Raw genomic sequence first — 19,798 nt, forward strand, 5'->3', positions numbered from 1 at the left:
GCCCGGTGTTAGAAGGAAGGCACTAGAAGAATGAACAAGAGGCAAGTAAAATGATTGTTGTATAGAAAATAAAAAAAATAAAAATTTAAAAATTTCCCGTACCGGGAATCGAACCCGAGCCTCCTGGGTGAAAGCCAGGTATCCTAGCCACTAGACCATACGGGATGGCATCGATATATTCGAAATTTAAGTAAGGAACGCGAGTTATGCACACTGCAAGTTCAGAACGTCTGGTTCACAAGTCGCGAGTGTTTTTATGCAAGTTACGTCTCGTATACCTACAGATTACAAGTGCCTTTTATGCAAGTTAAGTACGTCTACTGCACAGTAAGTAAGTTTTGTTTATGTATAAGTTTAGTCAGTCTGCTATACAGGTCCTAAGTTTTTTAGTGCAACTTTAATACCTCTCGTACGCAGGTCGTAAATGCAAGTTTAGTACGTCTCGTATACTGGTCACAAGTGTCTGTCGTGCTTGTTTAGTACGTTTCGTATACAGGTCGCAAGTGTCTTTTATGAAAGGTAAGTACGTTTTGTAGATAGGTTGTAAGTGTTTTTCATGCAAGTTTAGTATGTCTCGTATACAGGTCGCAATTTCTTCTATGCAAGTTCAGTATATCCTGTATCTCTCTCTCTATGGTCGTTCCTTCAGCACTGAAGATCGCGGTCCTGGTGAGATCTCAACTTCGCGTTGGTAAACTGTCTCCATCGACTTCTGTTGGAGGCCATTTTTGCGATTTGATAGAAGCGGTCAGAATTTGATTTTTTCAGCTGGTCTGCCCATCTTGTTGGGGACCGGCCTCTAGGTCTTTTGCCTTCTGTGTTGCCCGTAACTATATTTTTTTCCAGGCTATCATTCCCCCGCCGCCGAGAAATATACAGGTCCCAAGTGTCTTTTATGCAAGTTTAGCACGTCTTGTATAAAGGTTGCAAGATCGTAGGTGTCTTTTATGGAACTTTAGTACGTCTCATATACAGGTCACAAGTGTCTTATATGCAATTTTAGTACGTCTCCTATACAGGTCGCAAATGTATTTTATGCAAGTATAGCACGTCTTGTATAAAGGTTGCAAGGTCGTAGGTGTCTTTTATGTAACTTTAGTACGTCTCATATACAGGTCACAAGTGTCTTATATGCAATTTTAGTACGTCTCCTATACAGGTCGCAAATGTATTTTATGCAAGTATAGCACGTCTTGTATAAAGGTTGCAAGGTCGTAGGTGTCTTTTATGGAACTTTAGTACGTCTCATATACAGGTCACAAGTGTCTTATATGCAATTTTAGTACGTCTCCTATACAGGTCGCAAGTGTCTCTTATGCAAGTTTAGTACATCTCATATACAGGTCGCAAGTGTCTTTTATGGAAGTTTAGTACGTCTCGTATACAGGTCGCAAGTGTCTATTATACAACTTTAGTACGAGTATATCTCTTATACAGGCTGCAGGTGTGTTTTATGCAAATTCAGTACGACTCGTATACAGGTCGCAAGTGTCTCTTATGCAAGTTTAGTACGTCTCGTATACAGGTAACAAGTGTCTCTTATGCAACTTTAGTACGTCTCGTATACAGATCACAAGCGTCTTTTATGCAAGTTCAGTACAACTCGTATACAGGTCGCAAGGGTCTTTAGTATGTCTCCTATACAGGTCGCAAGTGTCTCTTATGCTAGTTTAGTACGTCTCGTATATAGGTCACAAGTGTCTTTTATGTAACTTTAGTACGTCTTGTATACAGGTCGCAAGTGTCTTTTATTCAACTTTAGTAAACCTCGTAAACATGTCGCGAGTGTCTTTTTTACAAGTTTAGTACGTCTCGTATATAGGTCGCAAGTGTCTTATATGCAAATTTAGCACGTCTCGTATACATGTTAAAAAATAAATAAAATAACACGCGAACTTCCGAAAAGATACTCCCCAAATTCAGTCATCTAAATCCTGCCAAATTATATATCTCGGATTTCCATTTGTATTGACACCAAGGGAACCTATTTTTACTGCCCTTACAGTTAACGTATAAAAGTAAAATAAAATTACCTTCCAATAAAAATTTATTTCTGAATGCAATAAAAGTTAATCCAACAAAAGATTTACGACTCCAGCCCCGAAGGGAGTGCTATCAAACTAGGTTTATGTCTAGAACGACTACTGTATCAGATACTATATAACTACATAACATACAGTCAATAAATTAAACCAGCATATAACTATTTCGGAAGTGGTAAGTAAAGCGAAGTCTTAAAATATCAGAAACGGGAACTCTGGTAGTGCAAATAAAAAACATGAAACGTCTGTCTGTTATTTCGTAATGACTGCCACTTTATCAAAATTAAAATTACATTGATTTCAAGTAGGCAGAACTACAATTGAAACATCAAGTGGGACTGTTTTTGAGTGGCTCAACCACCCGCTACCGAGTAGAAGTCGGCAAGAAACTCAGTAGTTGCTCTTTACAAACATCAACATTTTAAAATTTTATGTCTTGCGAGAGGTAAAAGGTATGCTTCCAAGCAAACTTCTCTTTAAGAAATTCATCAATTTTATAGTAAACTCGTTGCAATAAATGTATTTTTATTGTTTCAACATATTATTATGTACCTATAAGTAAGTCAATAATGTCCGTTTCTATTAAGTTAATTGTTAATACCAGACTTTTGGCTATAAAGATTAATATTTTTGTTCAACAAAATACTACATTGAATATTACGCAATCATAAGTATTTATTAGTCTTTAATGGGAAACAAGCTTAAACCAATACGCATTATATATGGTGACATAATATAACTGGCATACCCGTAACAAGGGATAAGAAATATTGAGGGAACTCTTCAAATATTATTGGGAAACCTATAGCGATTTGAGTATTTTTTAAAGTAACTCGAGCATTTCCTATCGAAAACCACCATTTGGTCAAGAAAAACTGATGCTGAAGACCACGGATGCCCACCGGAACTATACAATAATAAGTAATACACTGATTGCGTTTCCATTATTGCATATTCCACTAAGCAATTTATGCTCGTCACAATGAAGTAGCTGATGGGGAAGTGCCGGGGAGAACGCCTTAAGCATTAGCAAGCCGGCTTGGGGAGAAGCAATATTTTGTATAAGGTCATGAGCAGTTGACATTCGGCTATACTTAGAAAAGCGTGAAAATAATATTTTTACATTTTACTTGGCACCGACTTAAAAATGCTGTACAAAATATTTATTTCTTGCTTTTTAGTTGTATAACAAAGCCACTTATTTTTGTCATTTTTTTTTAGTTCCCTAACTCTTACAGATCGTTCTTTTGGCTTTACAGTCTTAGATAAGTTATTTTTATATTGATGTATTTATACATTCATTTTTTGTATTTTATTTTTATGTGTTTTTATTTCGGTCTATAAGTAGCCTGAAATAAAAGAATAACTTAAATAAAAAATTTCTGAAACTAGAATATTGTATTGCGAAACTGACCGCTACCAAAGCCAATTTTTTTTCTTTATTCTTTTCCATAGGGAAAAGGCAAAGGTATATCACCGTACAGCCATGTATTCAGTTCCAAAGCCAAACTTCTATTCTTCTTACCTCGGAAAATGGTTCAAGAAATAGTAACAACAATCGGATAATGTAAGAAACGCATCTAGGAACTCTAAATTCCAATACATTATAGTTTGATTCGATTATATTATATAGCTATAGAGGCAAGTTGAAAAATCTGTATTGCCGTATGGAATGAAATGATACCCTGCACAGGAAAAGCCAAACTTCTATTCTTCTTACCTCGGAAAATGGTTCAAGAAATAGTAACAACAATCGGATAATGTAAGAAACGCATCTAGGAACTCTAAATTCCAATACATTATAGTTTGATTCGATTATATTATATAGCTATAGAGGCAAGTTGAAAAATCTGTATTGCCGTATGGAATGAAATGATACCCTGCACAGGAAAATCTATTGTACTATTTCGGCAGTGGTCAGTGAAGCGAAGTCTTGAAATATTAGAGACAGATGAAATCTGTTTCCAGAAATTTTCGAATAAAAAAACATGAAATGGTTGTCTGTATTTCGTAACTAGCTATTGCCCGCGTTCTTCGTTCGCGTTATTAGGTGTTTTTTTACAATTCCCATGGGAACCCTTTTTTTTCTAGAATAAATAGTAGCCTGTGCTACTCTCCGTCCTTTCAACTGCAAGCCAAATTGGTTTCTTAGTTAGAGCTTGAAAGATCGACGAACAAACACACTTTCGCATTTATAATTAATAAGGAAGTTAGGATAAGGTAATTAAGGAATTGAGTTGCGGCTTATCTTTTATTTCACGCTGCAATTGTCACTTTTGTAGCGTCGAGAATTAGAAACACAAGCGCGAAAACCGCAGACTGATCAGGTAAAATATTTTCTTGCACGTATTTAAACTACGTACGTAGCTTGTGTTATGGGGTAGTACCCATAACACAAGCTACGCTAAGCATCTAAGTAGATGACTGATGAATATTTTTAGGAATAATATGTAACATTATACATAAATACTTATAATATACAGATAAACACCCAGACACTGAAAAGCACACAAACATTCTTCCAGTTGTGGGAATCGAACCCACGGCCTTGGACTCAGAAAGCAGGGTTGCTACCCAATGCGCCAGTCGGCCGTCAAACCTTTGAGAACATTATGAAGAACTTTTCAAAATGCTCATAACTACATAACAGCACAGTTTGTTGGTAGTGTAATGGGAATTAAAAAATAACCTTTTACACAAGAGTGGTGCAAATAGTGCACAATAGTGCCAAGGGTCCAAAACGGATTTCTCCCGTGGCCAGTACGTAACAGCAAGCTTTGTCACATAAGAACGTAGGCACCGATGTCTATTTTAGTTCAATTCATTGCACAACCATATTCGTAAATGGATCACATAAAGGGCGCACTCAATGCTGTAAGAAAAATGTTCTACCATTCAACCGTACATACCGTTCTAAATAAACGAGTGTTTGTCTACGCGATATCTGAAATACATGATCCAGAAAGATAGACCGTCCACAAAAACTATATGGCCTCGGAGGGATGACTTATCCCTATTATCAACTGTTCATACAAATCCTCAGAAAGTCTGATAAACTTGGCATGGTGTTAAAATAGATAGCAAATGTCTTTAGCAGGGTTAGAATGTACGTAAAAATCGTGGGCTATCGTTCAAATACGGAATACAGTGGAAAAAAATACCTTTTCCGTCCAGTTTATTCGAACCTTCGAATTCGTCTTAGTAGTATGGCTTTGAGGATTATAGAAGGCAATGTTATCGGTTTTTCAGTCACTGCTCGGAGTCTGGGGTCAAATTAATGTCATTTATGAAAGTGTTTCGCGACTTCCTAGCTTAAAAACATCTCTGGCATAGTGGTGAGCGGTGTGGTCTTATAATTAGAAGTCCCGGGTCCAAACGGCGGCGAAAGCAAAATTTTAATCGTACCTATATTTTATGTTCATATCTATACCAATTAACAAAAGGAGAATGCCGGATGTAGTGTGGGATTTGGTTTCACATAGTTCTTATAAGGTGCCCTCTTGGAATTTATCTAATTTTGAAGTGTTTAATAATTACAATACATTACCAAAAACATTAAAACTCTAGTACGCCGGATTTCAGAGTTACATGCAAATGAAGTTCGTGAATTAAGGTTATTTTTGACGTATGCGATTAATCTACCTACCTATTGATGGTACAGTTCACAATACATTAGAACAACTAATCTATTTCATTAAAAGATTTTTAAACCGTCGAAGTTAAGGCCTGGGATTTGAGAGGTTTTTTAAAAAAATAAAAACTTTCAACAACTTCATAATAACTGCACAACTGCATATCAAATTATAATATCATCAAAATTGGTTACACCATTTAATTCAGCCATCACCATTTATACAAATAGACATACAGACAGAAATCTTAATCACAGTTTTTTTTTTTTTAAGTAACGTTCATTTTAACAAAGAAACTATGATAACAGTTTTTGTATTTACGTCTATTATTTCTGGCTAATCACCAAAATGGCTAGACCGATTTTGATGGACATTACTTAAGCTGCGAATTAGAGTTACATTAAATACGAGCAAACACCCGGGCAATAAAAAGTATTATCGTTCATACAATATGTATTTATGAATAGGGGACTCTTCTCTTTTTTAATATAACAAAAAGTTGGGCAGAGCTAAGCTACGAGTAAGTTCAAAGCTTATAGTATCTCTTAAAGCTTTAATCAAAAAGATCTTCACCCTTGGTTTAAGCTTTTAAGTAGTTTAAAGATCTGACCTCTCTACAACATAAGATTTAAGTATCAAGATTGAAGATTGTCGAAGTTTAAGTACGAAAAAAATGATTATTTTAGAGTTATATGGATTATGTTCTTAATGTTTTCTATATTCTTCGTTTACCAAAACTCATTTACAAATGCAAATTTTTCGGACTAACTCATTCATATCATCATCATGGGTTGATATGATGCATCATATCAACCCATCACCAGCCCACTACAGCACTACTCCCACAATACGAAGGACCATAGTCCACCACACTGGCCCAGTACGGATTGACGGACTCTACACACCTTTGAGAACATTATAGAGAACTCTCAGATATGCAGGTTTCCTAGCGATGTTTTCCTTCACCGTTGAAGCAAGTGATATTTGAATTTTTAAAACACACACATAACTTAGAAAAGGTGCGTGCTGGGATTCGAAGTCGGCCTCCCAAAAGTTAAGTTGAAGTCCTACCCACTGAACTATCACCGCTTACTCATTCATATCCATCCCTTAAAATACAAAATAATTAATAGGTCGACACACATCCCTATCTCTATCCCTATCCCTACTAATATTATAAATGTCAATGTAAGTTTGTTTGTTACGCTTTCACGCAAAAACTACTTAACCGATCCTCATGAAACTTTGTACACATATTCTTGGAAGTGTTAGAAGTAATGTAGAATACTTTTTATCCCGACATTAAGCTCAGTTCTTTTAGGAGAGGGGATGAGTGTTTGACGATTTTACACCATAACTCCGACAAATTATAACCGATTTAAATAATTATTTTTCTACTATAGAGGTTATAATGTGTTTAATTTTACCCAAACTGTGGTTGGAGATAGAGGACAGAACTCTTCAGCGGACAGCAGCAAACCCGTCATTTAAGGCTTAGCGATACTAAACACTTTATTTTTTTTTTGATCTACAACTAAATTTAATGCCACATCAAAAAACAAAATCAAACGCAGACGAAGTCGCGGGCAACAGCTACTCTAATATAATATATATCATCAATAGGTCTTGGTAATTTCCCAAATTGTTTTATAGAAAAAATAAATATTAAGACTCTTTAACAAATAATAATTACCGTCAAATTGGCCTCTTGAAAATAATTGGAATTTAACAATGCAAATAAATGGGAAATATTCGACTTCAATTTTGTACTATGACGTCACTGAGGAATAATATCATAATACGCTGGCGCGTGTGGGAATTCATTTTCTGGTATCGGCACCTACCCGTGAAATGGGATCAGTGGGCGAGGTAGGTGTAAGATAAAACAAGACTATATTATAATACCTACCTGTACCTTATACCGTGAGGAATAATCCAAGCAATACTGTAGCATGAAAAGCTATAAAAAAAAATAAAAAAAAATAAAATCATTTTATTTCAGGTCGGGGACCCATATACAAAATTGAACACAAAATAAATATACATATAAGACAGATTTTAAAAATAAACACAAAATAAATATAAGACCGATTTTAAAAATAAATAAATAAAGAGAAAAAAAAAACAATAATTAATTAAAATCTACAATTAAAAATTACAATAAATTAAATTTCAATTAAAAAATAAATTAAATTTCAATTCAAATTAATATCCAACTATTTTATATCATTTCGTGTTTGGAATCTGGTGCACTTTTCGCCAATGTTTAATAAATACGCTGTCAGGGGATGCCTGAGCGACGACTCTAAGGAGCTTATTGTTGGAATTTACAACGACTTCCCAGAAACTCGCAATTCTCTTACGGAGCACAGCGTAGAAGTCGGGGACTCCGGCATCGGCAAACATTCCCGACGCACTGCAGTACCTCGCCTTTTTTAACAAAACGCGGAGCGCGTCGTTGTACTGGACTCTGAGGGTGTTAAAGGATCTTTTGGTGTAGCTGATCCATAACTGCGAAGTATGATAAGCCAGTAGGAGGCTACGAGGGTAGGAGCTCGACTTCACTTCCGAGGGCCGAGTTCGAATCCCATCCTCTATTTCTAATTTATGGTCATTTTAAGTAATTAAAAATATCACTTGCTTCGACGGTGGAGGAAAACATCGTGAGGAAACCTGCATGCCTGAGAGTTCTACATAATGTTCTCGAACGTGCAGTCCACCAATCCACACTAATCCAGCGTGGACTACGGCCTTAACTGGCCGGTAATGGGTCGATACGAATAATGTAGCATGTATGAATAACGATAGTTGTTCGAAAATTTTTAATCAACCTACTCATAACAATCTCGTGCATCATCAACTTCATGTCAACCAATAGACGTTCACAGATGGTCATGTCTCTTTTTAACTCCTGACGCAATAACGAAGGGGTGTTATAAGTTTGACGTGTCTGTTTGTGTGTGTTTTTTATTTTTATTCCTCTACAGGTTAGCTCTTGTCTGCAATCTCACCTGGGGGTAAGTGAAGATCCAGTCTAAGATGTTAGAGGGCTAACCTATTAGAGAGTATAGTAGTCATACTCCTAATCGGTTTCTACGCGCACCGGAACACTAAATCGCTTAGCGGCACGTCTTTGTCGTTCATCCGATGTATGCGTTCTTAGGTTTAGTGAAAACGGGCGTAAGCCTTCTTAGAAATCCATAGCTATCGACCAGGTTTCGTGACCAAAAGTCATCATTTGCAGTAGTCAACACTTAGCTATTCAGGCACTGATACATTTTGTATCAAAATATTTCACGAAGTTTTCAAACCGAGCCTGTCCAACCGAGCTAAATTCACTGGTTCACCACTTTCTCGAAATTTGACCTAACTCATCTAGATAGGACCTCGATAAACATACTCGTCAACAATTTCAAGTGCTGTGCTCTCAAAGATAACTGGGTCGAACGGGTCATAATTATTAACATAATCTTCGTCTTGCTCAAATTCGTTTCTTAAGCACCAATTGTGAGACTCTGCTGAGATTATTCAACATTGTGGTAAGGTCTCCCAGAGTATCTGCCCTCATGACCACGTCATCAGCAACCCGAACTTGAAATCTACTCGCCGTTAATGTTGACGTTCGAATCTAGGAGCTTAAAGCTGGTATCTTCTAATGCAGTGGTCAAATGCTTCAGGGAGATAACATATCCTCGAACTCCTCGATTCAAACACCGACCCATAAACTAACTTCCAGGATTAACACACAATATTGAGTTTTCGTACTAAGTATACATATATTATATCACTAAATATAGGTTTATTAATCATGCCTATTACACGTGTTTGTAGGTAGACTTGGTACGTGATCTGTGATGCAATCTTAAATGTAAACAAATGCACGCCAAATCAACCTAACGATGTCTTTACTGGTTTTGTGGAGTTGGCTAATACTCTGCCGCAGACATAATTACGCTCACATTTTTGACGACCGATTGGTGCAGTGGGCCCCTGCTTTCGAAGGCGGTGGGTTCGATTCTCACAACTGGAGAATGTTTGTGTGATGATCATGAATATTTTTCAGTTTACCTAGGGGCTAGACGGTTATGTGTGTATTGTCATAGTATATTTATTCATTTTATTTCGACATGTGAGATGATATACTCCTATGATTTTTGAATTAAGAACATCTTTCTGAATTTAGTAAGTACTCCTGATTAATACATTCATACAATATAGTGTTTCAGTTTAACGCTTTTTAAACTCGATTTGCGAATGGTCCTCTGTAGATTTTCACCTTACCACTGCAGTTTAAATGCTCACAATAATGTAAATTGTTAAACACAATGTTTGGGTCGTAAGTGATCTTGTAGGCCATATTTAATTTTGTTGTAAAGTAAAAGGAAAACTTATTTTGAGAGAGTGGCTTTTAGATAAATATCACTTACGACCACAGACCAATTTATTAGTGGTCCGTGCTCGCGACAGTGTAAACTCTGAAACATTAAATTTAAAAGTACCAGGGCGCCAGGTAGCCGTGGAGCTGTATGTTTAGAGACTCTCAAGGAAGCTCCTTGAGTACCGTTGGCGCCTCGCTGATTAACTTTATGATGAAAACAAAGTTCAATTGCCACGACAAACAGAAGCCACTCGTAAAATGGCGTTCTTAATTAAACACGCTGTTATTTTAACGTGTCGTCGTATAAAAGTGTAGTTAAATTAAATGGGCAATTAAAATCAATTGCTTTTGTTTCCTTCCACTCAAAGACAAAGTCAAAAATATGTTATATTCAAGTAGGCCCATAATATATACTTTTGTACGTGGTAGTGTGGTATTAAGATGATGGCGATGATCATATTCGTAAACTAAAGCTACGAGGGTTCCAAACGCGCCCTAGGGCTAGGATGGCGCCACGAGAGATTTATGTCTACCCATTATCACGTCAATCTCTATAGGAAAAATACGAGTAGCGGGTAGAGATAACTATCTCGTGGTGCGCATGCTAGCCCTTTTTTTCTCAGAAGAAGCCCACGACTAAATTGTGCACTAATTATTAATAATAATAATAAGATTTTATAAAAGGCGTAGCTCATTTCATTACGATGCTCAGCCTGTCGGTGTTACATTGCCTTCTTTTTCATAGTATTGCAGGCTGTGTGCGAGCTTAAACTTACCACAATGCTACAAATTATCTTATAGGTATGAGACGATTATTATAATCCCGTCTCAATTATAAAAACCAGTAACTATTTTCGGTGGTACGGAGTAGACTTCTTGTTGCTAGTATCTAAATATAAAGAATTAAAAAAAAATACAATAACCTATCTTCTATTATTACCAACGTTACTCAGCATTCTATGTAATCAAATAATTTTCTAAAGCAGACGGCCATCTTTTTTACTAGTGCGCGCTACAAGGCAAAAGTTTAATAGAGTTAAACTCTTAACTCTGAGATAGAACGGACACAGGAATTATGCTTGTCGACCGCAACGCAAACAATCCGCCCCTCCACCGAGACGTTAAGTCAAATAAATCCTTAGAACAACACCAACATTAAAGTCACAACATGGTGGAACCAGGGTGGGTTTTTGAGACGGACGTCGTTTGCCCGAATGGCTAAAGAAGAGTCATAAGTTAAGATAAGTAAGTTACATATTTTCATACTTCCTAGTATCTGAACGATTTCTGCGAATTGCATTTATTTTATATACATTGAAAAAAGTGTTAACATCAATATAGAGTCATATAATTAACGAGAAATGTTTGCAATTAAAATAAAAATTAAGCTTAAATTGCTCTCTCCGTGGAAAGCTTGAGAATCAGAATCAGCATCAGAATAATAATTTCATCATTCTTTATATTTCGCACCAAACATTGTCTTCTGTTCGCATGTTTCGCTTCGACACCGAAGCAAATTAAGCTTGATTTTTATTGTATATCATGGAATTCCGCAAAAAACGCCTGCTTCCATCCAATTTGCAGGCCAATCTTGGCAGCATGCATATGAGACTATGCAGCATATAAATTTAAATTACTAACACCTATGTAAACATGTTGCATGTACCACATTTTGGAAAAATTAAAAAAAAATATTGATTGATTTAGCACATTTAAGGATGTTTGCATAAAACTAATATTAATGTCGGTAGCTTGTATTTTAAATATTTTATATTATATACACACATAACAAATAATAGTAATATATTATATACAACGAAAATACACACATCGCCATCTATCCCCAAAGTAAGCGTAACTTGTGTTATGGGTACTAAGATGAATGATTAATATATTTTGAATAAAATACATAAATACTTAGAATATACATATAAACACCCAGACACTGAAAAACATTCATGATTATCACACAAACATTTTCCAGTAGAGGGAATCGAACCCACGGCCTTGGGCTCAGAACGCAGGGTCGCTGCGAACTGCGCCAATCGGCCGTCAGGAAATAAGAAGTTATTATTTTGAAAAACGTATGGTTATTATTTTTCCGTTTTTAGATGGCAATAATAATTGTTTTCGTATATATCTTCGAGGATATCGCATTCATAAAATCTAGGTTTTATTAATAAACGTTTGTCCATAATCACTACGCCGCCGTCGCAGTAGATGAACGCTGCTGCGCGTTTTTTGTTATATTCCTTTCGTCGCCTCGTACGACACCTGCGGAATGAGTAGGGGCGGTGATAACTGATAACTGTATTCTGATCTGCCATCACCAAACGGCGGATCCGACGCTATGCCACGTTTATTAATAAAGCCCTAGATGTTCCTGAATTAGAAATGTTAAGATAGATACCGCAGTAAGTCCTATTCAAAAATTCACCCCGTGTACAAACAAGACCGAAAAGAAAATAAAGAAACTGTTCCCTGGTGAATTTAACCATTTTGTTTGTAGAGTTTTCCACCGTATGTTATAGTTAACACGATATATTTATTTAAAGTAATTAATGGGCCGCGTGGTGACGGCCCTTTGGATTTTGTAATTTCTGAATTTTCTTTCGTCTTCTCTAATTAACACATTATCAATACGCCACCAAAATCAGAGAAGACGTCTCTAGCACGTCCCACTTTACACCCGCGGAATGTTGCTAGACAAACTTTTCAACTGGTAAATAAATGAAGTTACTAACCGCCAGCCTGTTCGAGAAACACTACTGAAGTGGAGTGGTTTTGAGGCTTATATTACTCGTGTACACGGATTCTGCTGGTTCTTAATTCTGTGGATGCCGCATAGGAGGATTTCATGTGCTTTTTTCACCTGCATGAATATGTATATGTTGATGAAAAGCCAATGCCCTTTAGCCGACAATTTCTATGGTCTAGTAATCTGATTTTAGTAACATTTTTACCTAATCCGATACTAAAAAGGTGTAAGCGGAAAGAGATCGTAAAGTTCCCGAAATGAGTTTCCTGATTTGAAAATCCTCCAAGATTCGAATCTAAATTGGATGCTCAAAAAATCCCGAAACATTTAAACAGTATTCACGCAAGTCGCAAATCTAATGAAGTTATTTCTGCTCGTTTTCACTACAGGAATCATTTCTTCTTACCTAATGCTAAAACTATTAATTTTAATAAGAACTAATACTACGATACTAATGTAACCGACTTTTGTTTCTACCGATCTAACAATATTTTAGAACACAAAAGTTGTTATTGCGACTTAACTATGATAGTTATATATATACCCTTGTGAACTTTATTGTAGGTAATACTGAGACCTTTAATTATGTGCTACAATTTTTTTTATGTTTCATCAATAGTTTTCTCAGCGTTTTATATATAGGAAATTCTTGACCTACCGATGCATACATTTAAAAAATATGTAAAAATGCATCTAGTACAGCGAGGTTACTGTACATTTGATGAATTCCTCAATGACGAGGTAGATTGGAAGCAGCCAGCCTCGCTCTCATCTCCCGCAAGATAGCAAAATGTTTGTAAATGTTGATGTTGGAAAAGAGCAACTACTGAGTTTCTTGCCGGCTCTTCTCGGTAGAATCTGCTTTTCGAACCGGTGGTAGATTCACTACAAACATTCATACTTGACGTTTCAAAAGTGCGTATAAAGTAGGCCTACTTGAAATAAATGAATTTTGAATGAGATTTGAATTTATAGGAAAATTATGCTACTTTGGGTTACATTACTGCAATTTTCCTAAGGTTCTTCAATTGTTTTGGAAATAAATTATAGCCTTTGTTACTTCGTGATAGTTTAGCTTTCTTTTGGCAAAGATATAGTTAAAATCAGTCCAGTACTTTCGGAGCCTATTGTGTACAAACAAGCAAACAAAAAATCTTTCCTATCTATAATATTAGGTTTAGGTTAAAAGACATTTATTCCCATAAAAAGACCTGAGTTACTTACATAGGAAACTTAGTTTTTGTATAATAAATTTATACACTTCGCCATTAGACTTAACTAAATTCAATTTTACTATTATCTACTCATTCAATGTATTCGTCTTTAAATTTATTGGTATTACTTAATATATAAGAAGCTAATTTAGTTTTGACTATATTAGTATATATATAGACAGATAACGGTGTTGAAAATCATCGTGAGTAAAACGGCATGCCTGAGAGTTCTACATAATGATCTCAAAGGTGTGTGGAGTCCACCAATCCGCACTGGGCCAGCGTGGTGGACTACGGCCTTAACCCCCTTCTCATTGTGGGATAACAACCGGTGCTCTGAAGTGCGCCAGTAATGGAAATTTGATGATGATAGATATATATAAATATCAGTGATTATACCGAGATAGAGAGGACGTTCATAAAGAAAGATTGTCTTGATTTAGCTTAAGAAAAAGCTTCTTTGTAATCACATACTGTCACTTACATTTCTTATATATATAGAAAAGTGTAGACTAGCCAATATGAGAAGCTGACAATAATATGCACAATATTATACTTGCGAGTGTATGTAAACCTACATTAAAAGTGTGTATGGATTAAAGTGTCAATCGCAGCACTTACCTAATCTAGAATCTAGTTCCGTTTGACACTTAAATGGCCTTCGCAAACTATCGACTCAATATCAACTCTACTACAATTGAAATAAAGTATTGTTTAAAGTGAAGTGATAGCTTGGAGAACCAATGGAAGTTGACTCGACTTCAAAGGAGTCGCAGGGTTTCGCTGGATACAAGCAGCACTAAATTGATACACAATCCAGCAAGTGGAAGTCCCTACAAAATACCTTTGGCTAGCAGTCGACGTTGTTTAGTCAATGTGGTCTGCGAAGGCCGATATGGTAAAATCTTAAAAGAACTAGTAATAGGTCGATTTGTGCATACAGTAGATAGTTACGTAAATTACATCTTTTTTTCGCCAGATGATGCACCCAACCAAGTTGGATAGTCTGTTAGCAGCATTATGTAAATATTTCAAAACAATATTAACCTAACCAAAAATTATTTGAGATACATGTATTTGAGATGAATTTCCCCTTTCAGGGGATATAATCGGGGGGACATCATTTTTTTCTCTTGCCTTTGCTAGCCCTGCAGTAGGTCCAAGCGATTTGAAAAATAATGCACTTTGCTTTTGTTGCCATCTCACGACTTTACAGCTAATCTTGTCTTAAGGAGATTATACAAAGAAATAATAGCTTCGGATACTTGTTATCTTAGTAAAATAAAGGTACTAAGTCGCATAGCAGTCGCACGGTAGTGTTTGATGTGATATACTAGCTAGAGTTGTCACGTATCTTTGTATGCGTAGAATCCTGGCCTAATTAAGCCCTGAACTCCTTAGGGAATTTAGTCTCGCTTCTCCGTAAGAAAGTGCCTTCTATTCGTTTCATGTCTTCACATAAATTAGGACCAGTCCTTCATTATGCAAATGATTGTTTTAATTATTATTACCTCTTGGAGGATTTAAATGCGATTCCTTTGTGAAATCCATTATGACTTTACTAATTAGACTTTCTTCAAGAATATTTAATAAATAAACTTCTACCCGCGTAGTGCGTACCTCTATATTTTAAAGATTATCCTAAAGCACCTAGAGACATACCAACTTCCAACTTGTATTGAGTTGGGCGGGTCAGTCGTTTTGCGCACATTTATACAATTACGATAAGTATATAAAAACTTCTTAAACCTCTTTTTATTGTAAATTAGCTGGACAAGTGTTGCTTGGTTTTCAAAGTTTAGAGATTAATAAAATTTAAAATTTTGGTAGCTCATTGTATAGAATAGAATTTCGCAAAGTATCGCCTGCTTCTATCCAATATGTTATTATATTGTTAGTGTCAATCACTGATTAGTAGGCGCTGTTTATGTCAATGTATTATTATGGCGCTCGGTGCATATTAAAAGTATTTTAGGCGTACTTATAATCGTTCGGGGGAAAACAATTATCAAAGAAGTTGAAGATCAGGAAGAAGAGATCGCATAAATAAATCGTAAATGTACCAGTTTAATATAATTTCACAAAAAGGTTTAGTATTCAAATATATATTTTATATATTTTTCACATATCTGTAGTTACGTCTATTGGCTAGTTGACCCAACTCAAACTTAATTTGGCAACGGGTCGACAACCGACTTGTTGGCACATCTGAAGACAAATTAAATCATTAGTTCGCACAGAAAATAAATTGTGTTACAATTAATAGGCCTATTTATAAAGGTGGAGAATAATAAGTCTTGAACAAGCTATGTGCCCTGCTCATTGCCAATCGCGGCTATGCCAGTAACTCTGGTTCTTCTAAAGATCTCCATCGTTTTCTTCCTGAAATAAAGACTTCAAGAAATAAAGACTGCGTAATTCAAGTGATTACCGTGTAATGACGACATAATATTGTTCTCAAATACTGGTGAAGTCTACCAAACCATACAAGGCCAGTGTGGTGGACACTGGCCTAAACTCTTCTTATTTTGGGAGGAATCGTGCGCCGTAGTGGGCCGGTCATGGATTGAAAAAATTTGTTTATTTATATTAAAAAAAGAAAATTATTACATGTATCTTCTGTTTTAAAACTACAAATTACAATGATAGCTAGAAAAAGAATTTAACAATACAAAAATAACCGATGATGATATCATGAAATCGAAAAAGACGGTTGTAAATTAAAAAAAAAAACCCTGTGCAATTTATTCTCACACGGCGGAAGTGTAACTTCTGAAAAGTAGCCTACGAGAGATTGAGGTGGATGCAGAGTATCAGAACTATTAGAATAAATGTTTAGTTGAAAAATTATTTAGTTTCCATGGTAACTAGAATAGGTAAAAAAGTGTGTAATGTTTTCTATCTCACTTTGTCCTATACATCTATGTGTTTGTTTCTTTATATTATTCGGTTTCCTCGGTAACTTAAATAGGAAAAAACCAGAAAAAATAGTTCTGTCTCATTCAAATTCAAAATTTCTTTATTCATGTAGGCCTATCACAGGCACTTATGAAGCGTTCATACATAAATGTTTACATAATTTTAAGGGGATGGTGATAACTTCGTTCGCCAACTTAAACCTAAAGCTAGTAAGGTTCCAAACGCGCCCTGGCCTAAGAAGAGCCCACAACAAACTTAGCAGGGTATTTTTTTTTGTTATCACCATCTCACAGTAAATTTATATTCAGCTATTCTTTGCCGGCTTCATCCTACACATTTTTGTATTTGGGTCTCTTACCTGTCGTTTTTTCCGTTGCATCGGTTTGAAATCAGATTCCAAAGAAGTTTCACTTCAAAAATATTCCCGGCAAAACTGTCAGGCTGTTGTTATAATCTTCATCATCCTATAACAGTTCACTGCCGAACTAAAGGCCTCCCCAAACGGCACGATTTGCCTCTATCACCAAGCTGGGATGGCGGGTTAGTGATCGTAGTAGTAGCACAGAGCTGCAGCCCGTTCTCCGTTTACTCCCTTAGTCGTCGTGCGACACCCGCAGAAAGAAGAGGTGTGGTGAAAATAATTGTATTCTGATAGACTGATCAGCAGAGGCGTGCACTTGGTTCCTTACCAGGGTATGCATATAGCAGAGAAATTGCATAAAACGGCAAAAATCCTCTTGCGAGATATATATAAATTTTAGGGTATGCAGTGCTTTTGTGCATGTATGAAGTGCACGCCACTGCTGATCAGCTGTCACCTCGCGGCTTATAATTGATAAGTATTCTTTAGTTATATTGCTCTCAGCCTAGACTCTGAAAATTGATAAACAATAACGTATTTTGTTTTTTTTTACAATCCTAAAATTATAATATAAACAAGTTACATATTCCACACACTTCAAGAATTTTTATATTTAAAAAAAAAAGAGTCAGGTTTAAAAACTTTTTAACGTAACAAATACAAGTTTATATTCTTGGGATAGTCACTGGATAGTGTAACACATTAATATCATCCGATGGCTTAGGGATAGACTATGTACATTTGATATGTCTGGTCTCAAATTCAATTCCCAGGCTTACAGATCGTACCAAATGCATCATAATCTATCATACCGGAAACAAAGAACAACTTTTAAATCATAGGACTTTGAAGGAGTAATTATAATCATAACGGATACTATAACTTATAAATGTTCTTGTGAAAACGCTTAGAGTTTTGTATAACTAGACTGAAATTAGCCATATCCTTTAATTTCAAAAATTACAGGTTGCCCTTTTTAGATTAGGTAGTATCTAACGTAGCAATTCAGTAGACAAATTAAGAGTTAGAATCGTTTAGTAGACAGATTAAGAACTTCCCCGAGTATGGGAATAATTACAAAGATTTATCCTCCCGAATTGGAAACCATTATAAATTATACCATTAGGCCTCGCAGAGCATTACTAACGTTACAAATGACGGGTCTATTTATAATGGTGAGAAACAATCAGCCATGGGTAATGAACTCATTCTACTTAATGGGAGAGGTTATATTTCGCAAATGTTTTTGTCCAGTAATAAGGCTATTTGTACTAACTGTACAAACATCTGGAGCTAATAATTATAGACTTTATGGACATATCAGGGTCATTTGTTTCGCTCTGTCTGACAGTATATATGTCCATTTATTATTTGCGGACAGTTTTGCCAGGAAGCCTAAGCCTATAAAAGTCCCATTATAGTATAAAGGACTACGTAATAGATAAGCTTGCGTGTGAATTATTGCTCTAACCAGGTTGCTCTTCTAATAATTTTAAATGATATTGTGAGATGGTGATAACAAAAAAAAACACCCGGCTAAGTTTGTTGTGGGCCTGTTCTTAGACCAGGACGCGTTTGGAACCCTCGTAGCTTTAGTTTTAAGTTTACGAATGTGGTTATCGCCATCATCTCACTACCGTGTAATTCTTATGTACGCATCAAAAGTGCCAACTATGGGCCCTACTTGAATAAAGATATTTTTGACTTTGACTTTGATTTCTTTTGTTGATTTCATGACAAAATCATCGTTTATTTTTTTTTATTGTTAAATTTTTCTTCTAGCTGTCATTATAATTTGTAGTTTTGAAACATATGATACGTTTTTTTTTTTTAAATATATAAATAAACAAATTGTCAACCCATAACCGGCCCACTACAGGGCACGGCGCCTCCCAAAATAAAAAGAGTTTAGGCCACTGGCCTAGGATGGATTGGTAGACTTCACCCGTCTTAGAGAAGAATATGTCGTCATCACACGGCAATCACTTGTATTACGCAGTCTTTATTTCTTGTAACTCACGAAAGTTGTAAATAGTTTTTTTCCCTCCACGTGTGCTACGTAGCGGGTAGCTTGCCAGCCGGTGGAAGTCCACAGAGTATATCGCAAATGGTGCGCAGTCACTACCGATTTTCCAGAGACTTTGAAAAAGCATTTTATACCTCCCTAATTTGATTAGATGTTTTTTTTTGCTTCTGTGTCATTTTCCTTTGTTTTATCCTTTGTACGATATAATTCAAAGTTTTTAAAAATTTGGTTTTTTTATTCGTGTTTTTTCAAATTAGGTACTTTTTCTAGTGTACAACCTAACCTTATAATCTAAGTGTTTTTTTTTCGTGTTTCCTTTACGTTGCTGGCTTGAATAGCAGAGGTCGCTTTTGAGCGATAAAGAAATTGTACATGTGTGGTATACAACGTGTAACCGAATTACAAAATACTGTAGAAGGTTGCATAAGGATATTTCGCAACAAACCCACTATGTAAATATATTAAATC

At 35.8% G+C, this 19,798-nt stretch overlaps 1 protein-coding gene and 1 non-coding gene across 2 annotated transcripts in view; one reads left to right on the forward strand and one right to left on the reverse strand.

The window, feature by feature from the left end:
- LOC120631027 (neuropeptide CCHamide-1 receptor-like) overlaps positions 1–19,798 on the forward strand; it is a 113,124-nt gene that overhangs the window by 61,930 nt on the left and 31,396 nt on the right. The window lies entirely within an intron of this gene.
- Trnae-uuc lies at positions 94–165 on the reverse strand. Its single transcript has one exon. It is a non-coding gene; the product is annotated as a tRNA-Glu (tRNA).

This window comes from Pararge aegeria, chromosome 17, assembly GCF_905163445.1.
Source record: "Pararge aegeria chromosome 17, ilParAegt1.1, whole genome shotgun sequence".
NCBI lineage: Eukaryota > Metazoa > Arthropoda > Insecta > Lepidoptera > Nymphalidae > Pararge > Pararge aegeria.